At 62.1% G+C, this 15,720-nt stretch overlaps 1 protein-coding gene across 1 annotated transcript in view; it reads left to right on the plus strand.

Annotated features, from left to right (window-relative positions):
* The first annotated feature begins 1,593 nt into the window (after positions 1-1,593).
* PRDM15 (PR/SET domain 15) overlaps positions 1,594-15,720 on the plus strand; it is a 61,827-nt gene continuing 47,700 nt past the window's right edge. Inside the window, exon 1 of the mRNA XM_077755374.1 lies at positions 1,594-1,642. The gene's annotated coding sequence lies outside the window, so the exon portion shown is untranslated. The remainder of the gene's footprint in view (positions 1,643-15,720) is intronic.

Consider the following 15,720-nt stretch of genomic DNA (forward strand, 5'->3'; position numbering starts at 1 on the left):
GCGCCCAGCCCCGCGGGGGGCGCTCGGGGAGGGCCCCGGATCCCCGCCACGGCAGTTAGGAGCGCGGACCCCGGAGTCCGGGCGATGGGGCCCCCTAGGCCCCCTCGGAGCACCTCCTGCCCTCCCCCCTTTTTCTGTAAACCCTTGGGTGGCCTAGGGAAGGGAGTCAGGTCCGTGGACAGTTGACACGGGGTGGGTGGCGGTGCCAGGAGGGGCTCGCCGGCCGCACAGGTGAGGCCCGGCCGGCGCGGACAGGTGGCGGCGCTGGCCATGTGGCCTCCCGCGAGAGACAGGTGTGCGCGGCGAGGGTCGGGCAGGTTTGAGACCAGAGTAAACTCGCCATGGAAAATGACCTGCCTGGTGGAGTTGTGGGCTTACCTTTCTTAAGCTCTTCATGTAGGGGATGGGGTTTCTCCCCCAAAAGGCTCAGAAATTGTCCCCGCCCTCCCCTAGGGTGAGTTAAAATGGTAGAAGTGTGACATCAGAGGCACATGGACCCGTGTGTGTGCTTAAAGCTGCCCAACACGACACCACATTTGCTCAAGCCACTTTCCTAAAATCTGGACTCACCAGGTAGATTTGGAGAACCCGGCTTGGTTCCCGAAGGTATTTTTGAGGATGAAAAGTAAGTGAGCCTCTGGTTTTATGATGAACCTTAGCGGAATAACCAGAACTCTCCCCGTGGGTGCGGAGAGGCAGACAGGGTTGTGAGGAGGGCCGCGCCCCACCCCAGGACAGCACACCACCACGCTGTGTTTCAGACCCGCACGCTTTCCATATTTTCACAGCTCCGCACGGCTTCTCCTGATTTCCTTGACATCACAGCCTTACGGCGAATGGCTAAGAAAGAGAACTCTATGGTTTGGATTTTGAAAGGGAAAAACAGCAAAATTCTTCCTTTGTAGAAAGAGTTTTCCCTGTCAATTTCTTTGATCCATACATTTGTGCAAAAAAAAAAGTTGCCAACAAAGGATATAATGTTATATTCTATTTTGGAAGCAGAAAAGACAGTTATATTATTGTTATTATTATTACTTTTTACCAGAAAACAAATAAGTCAACCCCAGTTACAAGGCTAATCCCTTTTGGTGGAGTAATTATAGTTGAGAACGAACTCTGTTTGCTTCAGATAGACTTCTAATCACCATCCTTTCGCTATCGTTCTCTGGGGAGGAAGCCAGGACGGGGACACTCCTCATGTTTTGCAGACTTTTGAGGGACATTGAGGGAATGTTTCTGATGCGCGCGGTCTCAGAGGTTAAGTTTGTTAAGCAGTGACTTTGTGCGTCCTCGGTGTCCGTTTCACGTGTGTGCGGCGTGGCTGACCCCTGCCCGGCTCCGCTCAAACGGCTCATGGGTGTGTATACTCATCCCTGGGGCCGGTCACGCGATACATGTTTCTTCAGTGCGGGCCTGTCGTGGGTGACAAGGCAGAAGGCAGGGCCTCTTGCACCCCGTGTTGTGGAGGGCGGGAGGCGGGCGGCGACAGCAAACGGTAAACCTCGGGGAGGTGGACAGCGGTTGGAGCATGTAGGGGAGAGGAAGCAGGGGGAGGCTGTGGTGCAGAGGGGCGGGCACATGCAGGCAGGCTGAGCAGGGGACATCTGAGGCCAGTGCCGTGAGGTGCCCGTGGAAGTCTGGGGTGAGCGTGAGGCCCCGGTGTGGAGCGAGCTTCGCCTGCTCGGGGATGAGTGAGGCGGTGCGGCCGAGGGGAGGGAGCCCGGGCTGCCGGCCACTCCTCCTGAGTGCCAGGCGGACGCCACGGAGGGCTTCGGCGGGGGTGGGACAAGATCCGTGTCTGTGGCTGCCACGTGGGGGACCCGGGTCCCTACAGGATTCCATTACCAGCAGGGTGGAGGCGGGAGGGAAATGAGGAAGTAGGACAAAGTGTATTTCTAGAGCCAGGAGGCCTTGCCGCAGGCTTGGTTGAGAAACGTGTGGCAGGTTAGGAGGTGCAGTTTACCGAGGTGCAGGTGACAGGTGTGTGGGGCCCGGGAGGAGGGGGTGGTGATCGGGGGAATCCGGGCCCGCAGACAGGGGCATCTTCAAACCGCCCCTTTCCCTCTGGGTGGGAGAGACCCTGGCTGGGACGGGGGGAGGGGAGGGGTCTGCCTGCTCACAGCACAGGAGACAGCAGGCCAGGGATCCCCACAGACAGGCGGGTGTCGGGGGAGTGGCCTCACTGTGTGCAAGAGGGAGGTTTGCGGCAGGAGGAAGGTGGCCTCCTTGTGTGGTCGGGGTGGCGGGCTCTTGGGTGGGACGGTGGCCGTGGGAGACGCTGCTCTGCAGAGCTGTCCGTCCCCGGTCACTCGTCTGTGGAACGAGGCTCCTGCACCCACACTTAGAGAACTGAAGCCTAGGAATGGATCTGAACACAGGTCCGTGGCGGGCGACCCTACTGGGGAAAAGGCCCATGTGCCTCGTCAAACATGGCTTCTTTCTTAGATGACGGTTCATCAGACGCGTGCCATCCCCTTGTGGGGGCCGGTGGGGTTCCAGTCAGTGCGGCGCTGGCCCGGCCCGGAAGGCGCGATCACAGCCTGTGGTCCGAGCGGATCAGGCCCGGTGTGGGCTGCGTGCACACTGCCCCGCGCACGCCTGCACGTGGCCCGTGGAGTCCCGCCCAGCGCAGGTCCGTAACCGTGGCTGTGGCTCGCACACCCGCAGCGAGGGGAGCGGCGGCCCCAGATGCAGAAGTGCCGCGAACTTCCTGACGGTTGAGGGGACTCGTTCGTGCGTGTGGTAAACAGATGGCCGTGCAGATCACACTGTCGTGTGTAGATTCCAGCGGACGTGCTTAGAGCAGGGACCTGACAGTTTTATTTTAAGAAGCCAGTGTTTATGATATGCTGGAAATTGCGCCCCTTGCAGCTGTTAAAACTAGGGACGAGCGGTGTGAGCTGTGAGCTTAAGTGCAGGGCTGTCAGCAAGGAGGTCGGTGGGGTCGGCGCCGCGGACCAGACTGGGGACACGGGCATGGGAGGTGACGCGGGGGCAGGTGCTGGGTCAGCGGGAGAGGGGACCAAGGGGCAGCCCAGGTTACCCCACGGAGGCGGCTTTGGGCAGGGGACGGGAAGGCAAAGGGGCTTAGGAAGGCGCCCCCGGGGACGTGGGGAAGACCGGGAGTGTCCAGGGGGAGGGACAGCCTGAGGGCTGCCACCCGGGGCCTCCGCTGATGGAGGGCTGGGCTCAGCAGGCTGGAGGGCGAGGCCAGGGCTGCGGAAGGGCTTTGGTGGAGCCCTGGGAGGGAATCCTCCATTCAAGGGAGAAGGGTAGGCGAGGAAGCCGACAGACTTCTTCCTGGGAGTCTTGCAATAGGAAGAAAGAGGGGGGCACCCGGGGGGCTCAGTCGGTCAGGCGTCCGACTTCAGCTCAGGTCATGATCTCACGGTTCGTGGGTTTGAGCCCCGCATCGGGCTCTGTGCTGACGGCTCAGAGCCTGGAGCTGCTTCGGATTCTGTGTCTCCCTCTCTCTGCCCCTCCCCTACTCTCACTCTGTCTCTCTCTGTCCCTCAAAAATGAATAAATGTTAAAAATTTTTTTTTTTTATAAAACGAAAGAAGGAGAAATGGGGCTTTAGAGGTCATGGGGAGGTGACGTGAAGGAAAACAGTTTTGTTCTAGAGTGAGCTCAGTTTGAGGCTGCAGGGCTGTAACCTGCTGCGGAGAGAGGTGCGCGGTGAGGAAGGTGCCGGTGGCCTGGAAAAGGGGGTGTGGCGGGCCTGCATGGGGCGGGACAGCTGTGGCCAGGACAGAGCTGGGGAGGAGGGGCCCTTAGGAGGGGGCCTTAAAGATCACGTAGGAGTTTGACAGATGGAGGGAGAGGGTTTTCGGAACGAGGAACCAGAAGGGGTCACGGAGGCTGGAAGCTGTCCAAGGAGGAGCCCTGGGAGGCCACGGCGGACACAGCTCGGGGCCCTGGCGGGAGCCCTGGGGCCTCTCTCCCTCATCAAGCCCGAAGAAATCCAGCTGTGGAGCCTCCGCCGAGCCTTCCTGCGCCCACAGGGTCAGATTGCCACGAACTTGCATAGGGTCGAGACTTGGTTCTCTCTGAGATGATGCCTTTCTCTGCCCAACCTGTGCCTCGTCTTCCTGGCTTCGTCTGGCTTGTTCCCGACGCTCCACGCGACCTGAGCCCCGGCTCTGGCTGCAAGCGCTGATGTAGTGCGCATACCGTCAGGGCACCTGCCCTCGATGCAGCCCGGGCAAACCCCCTGTGGGTTGGGGGCCCCTACATCGTGACTCGTGCGGGGAGAAGGCTCGGGGCCGTGTGGCGGGAGCGTCCCTTNCTGTTCTGTAACGCAGGGCCTCTGGCTTTCAGTGAGTTTAAAAATGTATATGTTCATTAGTTCTAGTAGGTTTGCCTTTGCTTGTGGCAAAAAACAGGTGTAACATTAGCACGGAGGGTGTCAGAATCCTTGCTCTCACCAGGCCGCCCCATGGACGATTCTGTGTTCTCAGTGTCCGCATGGCCCCTGGGCCCTCTCCCCGGCACGCCGGGCTTCGGGGACCCTGTTCTGTGCCACTTTGCTCTCCACGGAGCTCCCCCTCCTTCCCCTGAGAAACCATGAGGTTCTTGTCATCACCAACGCCCCCAAGGGCCCCAGTTTGAAAGTGTCCCCCAAGACCCATTATTAAGAAGCGGGCCCCACCCTCCCGTGTCTCTGTCCATCAGAGCTCTAACCAGCGTGAGAAAGTCAGCCCTACGTCAGTTTCCACTGTTAGGGCGGCAGAGCGCAGACCTCTCTCTCCCCTCTTTGCTCAGAAATCCTCTTAAAAACCAGACGTGAGCATCGGAAAGGTAGTTGTTGTCTTTGATGAAACTAAGGGGCTCCTCTTAAAAACCAGGCGTGAGCATCGGAAAGGTAGTTGTTGTCTTTGATGAAACTAAGGGGCTCAGGAAGAGAAAACAGAAGTTATAAAAGACATAACACAAGAAAATCTGGAGGCTGGAGGTCCGAACGTGAGGGCGCCTATCGGGTCTACACGCGGCGGGGTCTACCCCCGGCGACATGGCGGGCCTACAGAGCAGCACACAGCAACGTCTGCACACAAACGAGACCTACACAAAACAGTATAAAACGGACACAAACAGCAGATACAACATGATAGAAAGTACAGGCAAACAGCTACACAAGACCAACACAGAACAACACACAACAGAATCTGCACCTAGACAACCACACAGGACCCACAGGAAACAGGACACGGGAGCCACACAGACAGCAGCGCGGCCCCAGGAAACATCACACAAGCTCTAACCCGCACATCCAGCCCCAAAGCACATACAAATAACAGGAAGCAGGGAACTATGAAAAAGGAGATCATCACCCTTTACACAGGTTCCACGAGAAATGTAACGATAATAAATTTGCGCGAGCAGTCAGTATTTTCAGAGTCGTTACATCACATTCTCTGATTTAAGCAGAGTTATGCCAGGGGAAGAGGGGAGGGAAGAGAGTGGACGAGCTCCCTGTTCGCCGCCGACAGCAGGAGCCGAGGGTGCAGCCCCCACAGCTGACCGTCGGGGCCTCAGTGGAAGCCTGTTACCCCAGACGCGGAAGGAGCTGCAGCAGAGACTGGGCGGAGGCCCACTGGGCGGCGGGCCGGGCCGGGCCGGGCCGCGGGGACGTGGAGGGGCTGCCTTCCGGCTTCCACAGCACGTGTGTGTGGCTGTTCCCTCTCGTGGGGGAGAAGGTACCTTGGCTGAGGAAGAGAGAGGAGCCGGTGGAAGGGACCTGGTGCCCCGCCCTGGGAGGTGGCTGGAGCCCGGCCGGGCCGGTTCGCATCCTGTGGCTCATCTGGGCACATGCCACGCCGCTCGCGTGCCCTCCTGCCCCCACGTCCGTGGCCTGTGGCCCATGTCTGGAGGCAGGGTACGTGTCGGGGGGCTGGGCCCGTCCTGAAGTTGGGCGCCCACTGACCTGGTCCCCCGTGGCCGCAGCACAGGCCCGTGTTCTGTGTCTGTCCCATTTCGAGACGTGCAGGCAGGGCTGCTGGGCTCCCCACGTCTGCTTTCAGGAAACACTGGCAGCCTGCAGACTCCGGAGGGGAGCCAGGGGGCGGGTCAGGGGCCCTAGCAGTCTCTAGGCGACCCGACGTCCCCCAGGTGGCCACTGGGCCCCGGGCCGGGCGGTGGCCTGTCACACTCAATCTTTGTCTTCATGGTGTGTCCCCCGCAGCAGGGAGAGAGGGCACGCCATCAACAGTGACCGCCTGGGGCTGGCGAAAGGGTGCTGGCACAGAGGGAGCACACGCGGGGGAGGGGGGAGAGGCACCGGACCCGGCAGAGGCGAGGCGAGGCGAGGCGAGGCAGGGGGGCTGGTGGGAGTGCGGGGGCAGGAGACTCAGGGATGGATCCAAAATGAAAGCTCCCGGGGCCTGGGGAGATCACTGAATTGGGCTGGAGCAGAGGGTCATGGGTGGTGGGGAAGGAGACGGGAAAGAAACGGAGGTTATAACCAGTTTCCAGAATCATCCGCACCAAGTTCCTGAGCGTGAGCTAAGCAGGGAGGCGTGAGTGCTGCATCGTGCTGCCTCTCTCTGGCACTTGAAGGCGCTTGCTTCTGAAAAACAGACACGGAGCAAAGTCATAGCTGGGAAGGGGGAGGATTGTCCCATGGAAAGTGCCAGAGCCACCGCTTTATGGGATTCGAACCATGAGCTAGGATTCTAGGATCATACCTGTGCAGACCAGAAGGGGGCTCCTTGTGCAGATGAGGAAACCGAGCACTGCAGAGGGGAAATACCAAACACGAGGTGTCTAGCATCCAGTGTGGGCAGAGCCAGACTCACAGCTTGGTCCCCGGCACCTGCGCCCCACCGCAGGACCAGGCCCTTCCCTCTAACTGACGCACCCAGTCCGTGCTCTGTGCTCTGTGAGGTTCTCTAGCATGCGAAACTTTGTGCAGAAGCGTTCCTGCCCAAATAGGTTCAGACGCTGTGGGGTAAACACATTCCAGCAGATTCTCATTGCAGGACTTCTCAGGGCCATTGTATCAGGACTCCAGAATGGGAATCTGCAGTGTCTCACAAACTTATTAGCTACAAAGTCCCTCTCTGCTGACCTACTACTGCCCTGCGGTCCCCCCCAGACCGTCTTTCAGGACTGTTCTGCAGCACATGTTTGTCAAGTGATTGTTTCCTTTCTCCTTTCTGTGATTTTTTTTCCCTTCGTGTTTTTAATATTTTCACGGGGTCTATGCCCTGTGGGAAAATGTCTTTCTGGCTTAAAAAAAATCCCCTGGGCATCTAGACCAGGGCTGAGCACTTGACATGGCTGACATGAGTACAGGCGGGGTAGGTGATGTATGTATAAATCACACACAGGGTTTCCAAGACTTGCGGAAAAAAACCTCATTCATTATTTTTGTATTAATTACCTATTGAAATGGTAATATCTTGGATAGATGCTGTGAGCTAAAATGTTACTACAGTTAAACACGTGAACCCCAGCAAGATTTCTCGTAGATAAAGGCAAGGTTGTTGCCGAATTCATATAGAAAGTAAAGGCGACGAGAATGGCTTAGACTATTCTGAACAACAGTCACGTGAGAGGAAACGCTCTACCGTATTGTAAGACTGGCTCCAAGCTGTGGTGACGAAGACGGGGTTGACCGCTGCCCACCGAGTGCGGTGGTGGCCGAGGGACGGACGCAGAGGGCGGTGGGGGGGAGGGCAGAAGACAGAGCCAGACTCGGATCCACACAGATGGGGCCGCTGGTTCGGGGCGCAGGTGCAAGCCAGCTCAGCAGTGCTGAGTCAGTTGCTCGTCTGCAGGCAGAACGAACCTTGACCTCATGTCTGATAAAAAAAAAAAAAAAAAGAACTCAAATTGCTTAATACACTTTAACATGCAAAACCGTAAGACTTTCCTAAGAAACCTAGGAGGAGGTGTGGGGGCCCGGGGCTGGGCACACGGGGGTCAGACACGGCACCAAGGTATAATCCACAGAACGGAAAGTCAGGAGGGGCCCTCGGCCCGGATGGAACCCCTCGTTCTGCAGAGAACGCATCGGCAGGGGGGTGAAAAGCAGTGCTGTCGGGAGGGAGGACGGGCTTGCGAGCCACGTGCCTGACGAAGGATCTAGATACACCGGGGTCTTCAGAACACAACAGTAGCAACCAACCGACCAACCCACCCAGACGATCCGAGAAAATGGGCGGAGGACGTGCAGAACGCTTTCCTGAGGAGCCACAGACGGCGAACTGGCATGTTGGAGGGGTGTCCCCTCCCATCGCCGTCGGGGAGGCGCGGTGAAACCGCAGTGAGGTGGCAGCCTGTGCCCGTGAGAGCAGCTAACACAAAACCTGTGACAGCCCCCGTGCCCGTGAGGATGCTGACAAACTGGCCTCTCGTACGTGGCCATCGCGGCAACTTCTCAGCAAACAGAGCATCCACTTCGTGGGCGACCCGGCCTGACTCGCTGTGCACCAGGGCGTTTACCCTGGAGAAGTGACGGCCGTGTCTGCAGAAAACCTGTGCGCCATTGTTCAGAGCAGCTCGATGGGTAACAGCCCCAGATGGGGGCCACCCGGGGAGCGGATGGTTAAACCAGCAGTGTCATGCACCACAGGGTGTCACCCAGCAGTGGAAAGGGACGCCCTCGGTCCGTGTGACCGCCTGATGGACCTCAAGGGCGTTTTGCTGAGTGAAGACAAAGGCCAGTCTCCAGAGGTCCCATCCTGTAGGATTCCATCTACACGACGTCCTTCAAGTGACAACATGACAGACGTGGAGAAGGGACTTGNGACACGCGCGCACACGACTCTTCTGGCGTTGACAGCCCGCAGCGTTGGGTAGGGCTTGTGACGTTATCCGTGGTTACGTAAGATGCAGCCAAGTCATGGGTGATCGGGGCCCCCCTGGGCTCTTTTAGAAATTTCCTGTGTTTCTATAATTCTTTCAAGAAGTGACACAAACACCTCCTGGCATACTGGGGGGAGGGGGGGGGGCGTCAGTCCGTGCCGGAGGGCGCTGCCGTGGACGCTGAAATGACTGANAGCCAGCAAACGAGACATAATCTTCATTTCACGCTTACGTCAACAGCCTCCCTGAAAACGCCTCTTCCCCTGAGTTATTTTTAGCTGCGTGTGTCTGAAGATTGTGATGTTTTCCTCCTGTGATGCTGCAACGCCGGCTGCTGTTTCTAAGCCGGTGCTTCTGCAGGTCACGGTGAAGAGCATCCTTCTCTGCCTCATGTCCACCAGGACGGGGACCGTGCTAGCAGAGCGTGTGGCGGGTGGACGGGGGACGCGGGCACCACTGCCGGGACAGAAAACGGTGCGGCCGTCCGGGAGGCGGGGCTGTGGCCCTCGGCGCGGAACACACTTCGCTTCCCGTGCGATCCGGCAGCCCCACCTCCCACCTGCACCCGGAAGGACGAAGGCAGGGACTGGGAGAGATACGTGTGCACCCACGCTCACGGCAGCGCCCTTCGCAGTGGCCTAGGGGTGGGGCCCCACGTGTCCCTTGGCGGATGAAGGGACAAGCAAAATGCAGCCTGTCGGTGCAGGGAATTGCCTTCAGGCTTAAAGGGGAAGGGCATCCTGACCGCTGCTGGACCCAGGGCTGAGCCTTGAGGACCTCATGAGTGACATGAGCCAGACACAGAGGGACAAATACTGTGCGATTCCCACCTGGGCGAGGGACCCATGAGAGTCAGGCGCGTATTTTAAGTGATCTCTAGAGAGCGTCTGCTCGCACATCCTGCTGAGGTCACGCAGGGGCTCTGCTCTCTTTTCTTCCCCACTTGTGGGACCCTTTGCACAGACCCGTTTTCGGGAGGCAGTTTGAGTTGTGTGGTCAGGGAGTCTCTTCCAGCTCTCACTGCTGGTCTTCCCAGACTGTCTTCTGAACTTGCTGGCGTAAGTTTTACAGATGAAGCCTCTGAACCTTTCCAAGCAGCTGTTGCTCACCAGGAGGTCCCGAGGGACGCGGCCAGGAGCTTTGCAGACTCTGCCGTCTGCCGCGTGCAGTGCACACAGTGCAGAGGAGGAGGGGGTGGGTGGGAAGATCAGCATCAAGGTCTGTTGGAAATCTGATAAAAAAAAAAAATCCCCAAACATTGTCCCTGACTTGTGACAGCTTGAGATGACGGTTTCACGGGTGGGGCCGACTTTATCTTGGGGTCTCGGGAGGGAGAGTCGTTGACGGGGAGGAAGGTGTCTGGAAGGCGAGCCCGGGCTCTGACTCGGAAGGGCAGGACTCGCGCTGGGCCGGAGGCTCAGAGAAGCAGACCGAAGAGGCAAGCCGTGCCCCCGGAGGGGACCTGGTCCGTAGCTAGGGACGGGGACGCAGGGACGCCCCGGAGACGTGGCCAGTTCTGTTAGCAGCTGTCAGCTCACTGCGTGCCTGGCCTGTGCGGGGCTGAGCGAGGCTGGTGGCTCCTGCCGCCGGGTAGGCAACACACACAGGTGACCCCAGTGGCCAAGAGCGCGGTGAAGGAAAATTGCAGGTGCTTTTGGGGAGTGTCACAGGCCTAAATCTGGACAGCTGCACCGGGAAAACCCTCCCCGACGACGTGCCCGTTAAGCTAAGACGTGAAGGGTGAGGAGGTCCCAGCCAGCGGCTGAGCGGGGAGAAGTTCCAGGCACAGGGAACAGCGTGCAGGAGGCCTGGAGGCAGGAAGGAGCTTGAGTTTCTGGGGACTAAATGGAGGCCACCGTGGCCCAAGAGGGTGAGCGAGGGCGAGGTGGGCAGAGGAGGCTAGTGGGCTTGGGTTTGCCCCGGGGGCAGTGGGGAGCTGTCAGTGTTCAGGCTGACACGTTCACGACTGGGTTCAAGTTCTGGAGGCCCCCTCTGTGGGGACAAGGGTTTGGCGTGCCAGGGTGGGAGAGGAGGGCCTCCTGGAGGTCCTCACAGCCCTCCAGTGGGGGCGACATGACCAAGGGAGGGCGTGGGGGCTGCAGGCAGCGTCCCTGGAACCGTTGGACCCAGGGCAGGGGTGCTGGGGGGCGGGGTGGAACCCGGTGTCTGGGGGCAGGGGCGCTGCGGGCCGGGGTGGGACCCGGTGTCTGAGAGCAGGGGTGCTGCGGGACGGGGTGGGACCAGGTGTGTCTGGGGACAGGGTCGCTGGGGGCAGAGTGGGACCCGGTGTCTGAGGGCAGGGACGCTGGGGGGCAGGGTGGGACCCGGTGTCTGAGGGCAGGGACACTGGGGGGCAGGGTGGGACCCGGTGTCTGAGGGCAGGGGTGCTGGGGGGCGGGGTGGAACCCGGTGTCTGGGGGCAGGGGCGCTGCGGGACGGGGTAGGACCCGGTGTCTGAGGGCAGGGGCGCTGCGGGACGGGGTGGGACCAGGTGTGTCTGGGGACAGGGTCGCTGGGGGCAGAGTGGGACCCGGTGTCTGAGGGCAGGGACGCTGGGGGGCAGGGTGGGACCCGGTGTCTGAGGGCAGGGACACTGGGGGGCAGGGTGGGACCCGGTGTCTGAGGGCAGGGGTGCTGGGGGGCGGGGTGGAACCCGGTGTCTGGGGGCAGGGGCGCTGNCTGTCAGTGTTCAGGCTGACACGTTCACGACTGGGTTCAAGTTCTGGAGGCCCCCTCTGTGGGGACAAGGGTTTGGCGTGCCAGGGTGGGAGAGGAGGGCCTCCTGGAGGTCCTCACAGCCCTCCAGTGGGGGCGACATGACCAAGGGAGGGCGTGGGGGCTGCAGGCAGCGTCCCTGGAACCGTTGGACCCAGGGCAGGGGTGCTGGGGGGCGGGGTGGAACCCGGTGTCTGGGGGCAGGGGCGCTGCGGGGCAGGGTGGGACCCGGTGTCTGGGGGCAGGGGCGCTGCGGGGCAGGGTGGGACCCGGTGTCTGAGGGCAGGGGCGCTGCGGGACGGGGTAGGACCCGGTGTCTGAGGGCAGGGACACTGGGGGGCAGGGTGGGACCCAGTGTCTGAGGGCAGGGGTGCTGGGGGGCGGGGTGGAACCCGGTGTCTGGGGGCAGGGGCGCTGCGGGCCGGGGTGGGACCCGGTGTCTGAGGGCAGGGACACTGGGGGGCAGGGTGGGACCCAGTGTCTGAGGGCAGGGGTGCTGGGGGGCGGGGTGGAACCCGGTGTCTGGGGGCAGGGGCGCTGCGGGCCGGGGTGGGACCCGGTGTCTGAGGGCAGGGACACTGGGGGGCAGGGTGGGACCCAGTGTCTGAGGGCAGGGGTGCTGGGGGGCGGGGTGGAACCCGGTGTCTGGGGGCAGGGGCGCTGCGGGCCGGGGTGGGACCCGGTGTCTGAGGGCAGGGACACTGGGGGGCAGGGTGGGACCCAGTGTCTGAGGGCAGGGGTGCTGGGGGGCGGGGTGGAACCCGGTGTCTGGGGGCAGGGGCGCTGCGGGCCGGGGTGGGACCCGGTGTCTGAGGGCAGGGACACTGGGGGGCAGGGTGGGACCCAGTGTCTGAGGGCAGGGGTGCTGGGGGGCGGGGTGGAACCCGGTGTCTGGGGGCAGGGGCGCTGCGGGCCGGGGTGGGACCCGGTGTCTGAGGGCAGGGACACTGGGGGGCAGGGTGGGACCCAGTGTCTGAGGGCAGGGGTGCTGGGGGGCGGGGTGGAACCCGGTGTCTGGGGGCAGGGGCGCTGCGGGCCGGGGTGGGACCCGGTGTCTGAGGGCAGGGACACTGGGGGGCAGGGTGGGACCCAGTGTCTGAGGGCAGGGGTGCTGGGGGGCGGGGTGGAACCCGGTGTCTGGGGGCAGGGGCGCTGCGGGCCGGGGTGGGACCCGGTGTCTGAGGGCAGGGACACTGGGGGGCAGGGTGGGACCCAGTGTCTGAGGGCAGGGGTGCTGGGGGGCGGGGTGGAACCCGGTGTCTGGGGGCAGGGGCGCTGCGGGCCGGGGTGGGACCCGGTGTCTGAGGGCAGGGACACTGGGGGGCAGGGTGGGACCCAGTGTCTGAGGGCAGGGGTGCTGGGGGGCGGGGTGGAACCCGGTGTCTGGGGGCAGGGGCGCTGCGGGCCGGGGTGGGACCCGGTGTCTGAGGGCAGGGACACTGGGGGGCAGGGTGGGACCCAGTGTCTGAGGGCAGGGGTGCTGGGGGGCGGGGTGGAACCCGGTGTCTGGGGGCAGGGGCGCTGCGGGCCGGGGTGGGACCCGGTGTCTGAGGGCAGGGACACTGGGGGGCAGGGTGGGACCCAGTGTCTGAGGGCAGGGGTGCTGGGGGGCGGGGTGGAACCCGGTGTCTGGGGGCAGGGGCGCTGCGGGCCGGGGTGGGACCCGGTGTCTGAGGGCAGGGACACTGGGGGGCAGGGTGGGACCCAGTGTCTGAGGGCAGGGGTGCTGGGGGGCGGGGTGGAACCCGGTGTCTGGGGGCAGGGGCGCTGCGGGCCGGGGTGGGACCCGGTGTCTGAGGGCAGGGACACTGGGGGGCAGGGTGGGACCCAGTGTCTGAGGGCAGGGGTGCTGGGGGGCGGGGTGGAACCCGGTGTCTGGGGGCAGGGGCGCTGCGGGCCGGGGTGGGACCCGGTGTCTGAGGGCAGGGACACTGGGGGGCAGGGTGGGACCCAGTGTCTGAGGGCAGGGGTGCTGGGGGGCGGGGTGGAACCCGGTGTCTGGGGGCAGGGGCGCTGCGGGCCGGGGTGGGACCCGGTGTCTGAGGGCAGGGACACTGGGGGGCAGGGTGGGACCCAGTGTCTGAGGGCAGGGGTGCTGGGGGGCGGGGTGGAACCCGGTGTCTGGGGGCAGGGGCGCTGCGGGCCGGGGTGGGACCCGGTGTCTGAGGGCAGGGACACTGGGGGGCAGGGTGGGACCCAGTGTCTGAGGGCAGGGGTGCTGGGGGGCGGGGTGGAACCCGGTGTCTGGGGGCAGGGGCGCTGCGGGACGGGGTAGGACCCGGTGTCTGAGGGCAGGGGCGCTGCGGGACGGGGTGGGACCAGGTGTGTCTGGGGACAGGGTCGCTGGGGGCAGAGTGGGACCCGGTGTCTGAGGGCAGGGACGCTGGGGGGCAGGGTGGGACCCGGTGTCTGAGGGCAGGGGTGCTGGGGTCCGGGTCAGAGGCTGGGTGGCGGCATGTCTGCTGCTTGTGGCCTCCAGGTGAAGATGTGGGTGTGCAGCTGGAAAGCCGCGTGGGTCTCCCAGGAGTTACCCGCACGCACGCACGGCTGTGGCTGCCTAGGCAGGGGTCCTGCCAGGGGTGAGGTGAGAAGGGGTGGGGGCTGGGCCCCTGGAGAGCCAAGACTGGGACGCTGTGGGGCAGAGCCTCCAGGGCAGAGCAGCTCAGGGAGGGCGAGAGAGGACAGTGAATGGCCGTGGCCCAGGCGGCCAGTCGAGTGAGGGGCAGCGGGGAAGAGAGAGAGACCCGTAAGCAGGCTCCATGCTCAGGGCAGAGCACGACGCGGGGCTCCATCCCACGACCGTGGGGTCATGACCTGAGCCAAAGTCAAGACTCGACACTCAATCGCCTGAGCCCCCAGGCGCCCCTCCCTTCCCATCTTTTTTTAATTGAACTTTTAATTCTGTGATCCTTGTAGATTCCCACACAGTCGTAAGAGAGACCACCCTTTACCCAGATCCCCGGCGGTGACACCGCGGAACTCCAGTGCCGGGTCACATCCCTGCACATGTTCCCGCACCGCCCCCTCCCCCACCCACTGCCCTTCCACCCACCAGCCACCACTCTGGTCCCCGTCTGCATGTGTTGTCATCTCAGGGGGGTTAAACCAATGGGGTGACACAGTGTGTGACCTTTGGGAGTGGCGTTGCCCCCTGCGGTGCGTGTATCAATAGCTGAGTCCTCCTCGGCGCAGGGTGTCTGCCAGGGTGTGGGTGGACCACGGATCGGTCCCCCGCTGAGGACCCGGGGCTCATTTCCAGTCTGCGCTGTTAGGAGCAAGGCTGCTGTGAACCGTTGTGTGCGGGGAGTCCTCCTTTCCCTGCGAGAAGCGGCCCCGAGCAGACGGCCGGGTCACGGGCTGCCTGCGCCCCCACCAGCAGCATAGATGCCCGGCGCCCATCCTGGTGAGGTGATGCCGTGCGTGCCCCTGGCATGGGGTTGGGCATCTCTTCCTGTGCTCGTTTGTCGTTTACATAGTTTCTTCAGTGAAGTGTCTTCTCCTGTCTTTGGCCTGTTTCCCAACTGGACGGCTGGTCTCTTCCTGTTGGGTTTTGAGAGTTCTCTGCACGGTCGACGTAGGGTTGGGTGCTTTGCAGAGCGGCTTCTCAGTCTTGAACGGGTCTTTGTACCCTCTTCACACTGTCTTTTCTAGGGCAAAACATCACGTTTTGATAAAGTCCAATTAGTGTTCTTTTTATAAACTACTCGTTTGGTGACGAGCCCAAAGACTGCCTACCCTAGACCTCAACGATTTCTTCCTGCGGTTTTCTAAAAAATTCTACAATTTTACGTGTTCAGTCTGGGATCCACGACGCCTGGACTTTTGTGTAAGGTGTGACAGCGCTGCCCATCCCCCCTGCCACGCCCACCTGCCCACACACCACTGGCTGGGAAGGCCGTCCTTCCTTCGCCCATTGCTTTTATGGGCTCATCAGAAGCCAGTTGAACACGTTTGTGTGGGTCTGTTTCTCGATTTCCGTTGACCTGTGGGTCTGTCCCTTCCCCGGTGCAGCGTCCCCTGTGCTGTAGCTTACGATTCAGCCTGAGGTGGGATAGACTGGGTCCTCACTTGAGGCTTCTTTCTCGAGGCCCCTTTTAACAACCGGCATTACCGGGGCCGCCTGTGAACTCCAGTTACCTGTGAACTCGTTACCTCCAGTTTGTCCGAGATCACCTGCACCCCTGTCCCCTCGTATCC

This window comes from Crocuta crocuta, unplaced genomic scaffold, assembly GCF_008692635.1.
Source record: "Crocuta crocuta isolate KB4526 unplaced genomic scaffold, BGI_CrCroc_1.0 scaffold675, whole genome shotgun sequence".
Classification (NCBI taxonomy): domain Eukaryota; kingdom Metazoa; phylum Chordata; class Mammalia; order Carnivora; family Hyaenidae; genus Crocuta; species Crocuta crocuta.